Source organism: Solanum pennellii, chromosome 5 (assembly GCF_001406875.1).
Source record: "Solanum pennellii chromosome 5, SPENNV200".
Classification (NCBI taxonomy): domain Eukaryota; kingdom Viridiplantae; phylum Streptophyta; class Magnoliopsida; order Solanales; family Solanaceae; genus Solanum; species Solanum pennellii.
This window is the reverse complement of record NC_028641.1, coordinates 45,951,768-45,957,406: the sequence shown is the minus strand read 5'-3', so window position 1 is coordinate 45,957,406 and position 5,639 is coordinate 45,951,768. Positions and strand designations below refer to the sequence as shown.

Sequence of the window (5,639 nt, the reverse complement as noted above, 5' to 3'; positions counted from 1 at the left end):
CTTCTTAGAATACTCTTAGTTTAGTAATTTGATCATAGATGTTCTTGTGGTGATGACTTCCAGATTTTGGGGAAATAATAGATGTTGAATTTTAGAAGTTATTGAATTGTCTTTTATTAATGAGTTTAAGTCTTCCGCATTGCTTTATGTTGATATTAAATTGAAATGTTAAGGTTTAGATTGGTTGGTTCGCTCACATAGGAGGGTAAATGTGGGTGCCAGTCGCGGCTCGGTTCTGGGTCGTGACAAAGGTAGATAAAGCAATTAACTATACTTTCTCCTCTAGTTGAAGTAACTGGTAGGTTTATAACTTCAGAAGCTTCAACTACAAAATGAGGAAAATAACTTTAGTAAGAGTAGTTGAGCTGAAGTAGCTAACTATAGCTGTAGATATTCAGAAGACAGATTGAAGGAAAGGAAGGTAACAATATTGTTAGCTAACCTTCTTGAGGAAATAACAAAGAAGTGCTGATTGTAAGGGCGCCAGTACTATTTAATTGATGTTCTCCTGTAGTTAAATTAACTGCTAGGTTTGTAACTTCGAAAGCTTCAACTACAAAATGAGGAAAAAAGCTCTAGTAAGAGTAGGTGAGATGAAGGGTCAAACTATATCTATAGATATTCAAAAGACACATTTCAAAGCTGCAACTACAAAATGGTGACCAAGATGATTTCATCTGATGGTTGAAAGAAAACTTCAAGTATTTTGGCAACCAATGTGAATATTATTAACATAAAAACCATAAAAGAGACTTATAATCATCCAAACCTCAACATATTGAGGAAAAGTAAATACATGTAATTACATAATTTTGCCAAAACACGACTACACCTACTTGGATTTATTGTATTATTGAACATTAATATTGTTTCACCCATTTCTATTAATTGTGTTCACTATCTCTGTATATTGCATATGCACTCCTTTGAAGTGTTTCCAATTCCTTGCCTTCCTCCCCACACAGCTGCTATCACTTGCTTCTTCAAACTCTTCCAATGTTTTATCTTGATCATTTCTACTGTTTCCTTGAAACCTCTTGTAGGTAGACAGACTTTTATCCATTGAGTTACTGTATCTCTTACTTTTTAGCATATTCACATTCAACAAATAAATGATTGCTTGTCTCCATAGTTGAATCTTGGCGCATACAACATGAACTGTCCTCTACATGTATATTTTAGATGGTATATTTTAAGGAAATATTGATTATATTAGAGGAGAACATAGAGTTGCAGCTAATGATTCATCCCAACGACTCAGAATCATTTCACAAGTTGTCCTTTTTTTTGTTAGAATTAGCTTGTGAGCGGAGGTAATTCGTTTTGATTTTGCTAAATTTAAACAGGCAGTAACATTTTACATCTACTGTGGTAAGAACAAAATGTCTCTGGCAGCAACATAAAATTATTTATATGACTGTAGAATCAAAGCTTTGTAAAAGAGCATATTATGTCTTGGAAGAATAACACAACATGTAATGACTTCCGGAATAAATACTTGACATGTAATGAACTGAACAATTTTTTTATACCTATTTCTAAGCAAATGTTGTTATAACGATATAATATTTTTTCCCACAAATAAAATGTTGGGCATCCTAGGGCTCAGAAGTGTTTATTTGTAATTGACAAACCATTCACTTAGCAACAATATACACAAATAATTCATATATAATCATATAAAAAATAGAAGAAAGCACAATATGGAAACGAAACTCTTAGCAGATCAAACCAAAATAAGGCACAGGAGAAGCAACTCATGTGAACTGTGAAGATTCGATAACCCCCAACCCAATAGGAAAATTTCAGCTATTATTTCTCGTAAGTGCACTACGCGTCCATTATGTTTGATCCTATACGTGAAAACTACTAACACAATTTTGCTGTCTTTTTTTTACAACAGATTTACCTAAGTATGGTTAGATAACCTTGTTGAGGAGATAAAGAAGAAGTGTTGATTGTAAGGGCGCCAGTACTATTTGATTGATGATGTCCTGTAGTTAAAGTAACTGGTAGGTTTGTGGCTTCAGAAGCTTCAACTACAAAATGAGAAAAATAGCTATAGTAAGAGTAATAGCGTCTAACTATATAGTTGTAGATATTCAGAAGATAGAAGGAAGACAAGAATATGCTCAGCTAACCTTCCTGAGGAGATAATGAAGAAATACTGATTGTAAGAGCGGCAGTAGTATTTGATTGATGAAGGTGTTTTTTTTTTTGACTCAGCCCTTTTTTCTCTTAGCTCGGATAAAGATAATTGCTTTCTCTCTGGTGACATTTGTGCATATCTGGTACGACGACGCAAATTTCTCTCAGAAGTTCTTTCTTGGGCAGACACATTATCTCTATTTTCTTCCATTCCTGTTTCAATTAGTTCATGATTTGTTAAACTAATTTACAATTTAATGCAATATGGAAAAAATACATGCATAAGTCGGAGAAAAAGGGCATACATTGAGAAATATCAATGTAGTGTTCACAAAAATAAAAATTAGAATGAGAACAAGACAAACAATCACAATTATTTAACTAATAACATTAATTTTACAGAGCCAAATATTGAGATATCGATAATCTTTAAATCTAATGACAGCTAAAACAATGAAAGGGGAAGAACTTCAAACATTATTTCAAGATAAGAAGCAAATTATCCTTAAAATGCGTGACTATTATACAAACACTTCTTCTTCTCCCTAAAATCCTAACCAGAAATGTTTTAAACAAATATTTTCTTGAAATTAAAATCTATAGGCACCCATGCCTTAACTAATGTTATTAAAAATTGGCTCAAGGTCAGAAATTATCACTTGTGACTATTATACAAACACCTCTTATTCTCCCTAAAATCCTAACCAGAAATGTTTTAAACAAATATTTTCTTGAAATTAAAATCTATAGGCACCCATGCCTTAACTAATGTTATTAAAAATTGGCTCAAGGTCAGAAATTATCACTTGACAGCTAAAAGCATGAATAAGATGCTATTCAAGGTAAAACGGATGCCAACCACTTATAATGAAAATCAAGATATATAACATTGGAGCTATGTGGAACTATATACCCCCTATGTAATTCTGTATGGAATCTCCTTTCAGTTTGTTAAGTATCTTGTATATTATAAGATATAGCACCAACAAATGTATTAATTGTTTAATATCTTCAAGCACGGCATATAGATGTTCTTAAGTTTTAATACATTTTTCTGTATGAGTTTTAGCTGTAATACCATGCATATAGTATTCAATTTTATCATTGTAGAAATAACGTAGGACTGCAAGTGCATCTCTAGCAACCAACGCGATAATACCAGCATAAAAAGCAGAGCAATAATGAAACCCAATCAGCTAAAAAATGCAGCAATAGTTTAGCAAAAATGCAGCATTCCTTAAGCCTCAACTTCTGTCCAAAGTGCAACATTTGTAGCAGCAATATTTTTGAAAAAAGTGCAGCAGTTGGCTAACTTAAAAGTGCAGCAAAGTTTAGCCAAATACATAGCCAAACCATTAGCTCAAATATATCCAAAAGTGTATCAAAATTTAGCTCGACACATAGCAACAGTAGACTGCAATTTGATCAGAAGTGTAACGAATAGCTTAGTCTAAGACTCAGCAGCAATACGATACAAAATCAGCAACCCATGGTTTAAAATACATCAAAAAAATGGAGCAGAAAAAGATCAAAACGCAATAATGATTCAACCTCANCAAAATGAGGTATCAAACCATAGCAGTCAACCTCATCAAAGGCAACAATTAATTCTCATCAAAGAAAGGGATAACAACAGGGCAGACACATTATCTCTATTTTCTTCTATTCATGTTTCAAGTAGTTCATGATTTGTTAAACTAATTTTACAATTTATCAATGACATTGATGATTACCATGATCTAAAGCAGGTGTGGGGATAAACAACCATTGATCCATTTCCACTTCTGACCAGTTTAACACTATAAAGACCCCAAGTAGGCATGTACACAATCATACAACCATCAGTAACTGAAGATTAGTTTATGGTACAACTCCCTGTAGCTGACTCATCTGCGTACTCTCGAAACATTGTGTGCCTCCCAGGTACATCAAAACCATAGAAGTGGATGAGTTTGGGAAAAGATATGCACAATAAAACAAATAATAAAAACTTCACCTAGTGAATGGTTTTTACTTTCTTTTCTCTAGACTTCTGAAAACAAGAATTCATTTACTGGTATGTATATGTCGAGCATCGCAAAGGAAGACTTTGTGCATATATTAATGTCAGAGCACTGAATTATCTTAGATAAATTTCAAAATATTGTGGAGCCAAACTGTACAAATGTGCATGATGAGAGGCCCGGAAGGGGCAGTAGCTCAGATAGAAGTGAGATAACACTTATCCCTCCCTATAGCATATGCATATCCTATATGGTCTTTTGTTTTTATCTTGCTTCGAATGTTATTTCAAATGAAATGTAACTATCATTCCACGGAATAGTAATACAATAAAAAAAAATTTTCCCATTCAATGTCATTTGGCAATGATGATGATGAATCATGGAAGTAACTTCACGGTTGAACAGTATGTCAGGCTTTGTTGTGAAGACATAGTGCGAGTTCATTACTTTATCCTCTCCTCGGGTTCAGTTCAAAATGTATAGAGGTTGCTGATATACTTAAGCCGAACCTAAGACTTTTAAAATTTGTTGTCTACAAAAAGTCTTAAACTATAAATCATTTTTAACGTATAAAAAAAACTCTAAAATTAAGTTACTACTAACTATAAGAAGATGATATAATTTTTTTTAATTATAAGCACATTACTTCTAATGTGTTGCATAATCAGAACAGAGGGTTCTACTTTTAAATTCTTCACATAAATGTATTTTGTCAACAACAATGTCGCACCAAGTAAGTAATATAATGAAAACACACATGGACAGTGCAATCACAAATGTATAATTTCTATAAACACAACTACTTGTCGCCCTACCAATATTTGAGTCAAATATCACCTTAATTCTCGGATAAACAGAAGCCTATATACACCCACAATTTTCTTTTAGTTTAGTCCAAAATGCAGCTTATAAGTTGAGAAGATGAACAACCTTTGTTGAAGCATTCAAATTTGAAGACCAGAAACAAAACACACCAAAATAGTCTCATGGCAACAAGAATCATATCTGATGCTGCATGCAAGAACAAAACAATAATTTGTTCAAATTTAAGCTCAAAAAGATTGTTACCTGAGTTGTATTCTACACCTCTTCTTCTCTCTAATTTCTGACCACTATATGATAAAACCTCTAATTTGTATTATTTGGACAGCAACATTGAAGAGAAATTTGAGGAGAAATGGATATTAATGGAGAGGAACTGTGGAGGAGAAATCAATGTAGAAGCAAATGTGGAGGAGAAGAAAACAAGGAAAGAAGTAAAGTGGATAGACAATAAATGTACAGATCTAAAAAGTACAGCGAAATTACCCATCTTCCCTTGTTCATCCTCTACAAATCTCCAAATTTAATGGAAAAATTACATAATTATCCTTGTTAAATAAAATAAAATATATATTATATATTTAAAGTACAATTTAAATAGCTTTGGGAACAACTTTTTAAAGCTGTATTTTTAGTCCTTACATAGTGATGCACGTCACAAGCTTG

General features: G+C 32.7%; 1 pseudogene; it reads right to left on the bottom strand.

Annotated features, from left to right (window-relative positions):
* The window catches only part of LOC107020095, a 24,607-nt pseudogene extending 19,432 nt beyond the window's left edge, over nt 1–5,175 (bottom strand).
* Between the last annotated feature and the right edge of the window lie 464 nt (nt 5,176–5,639).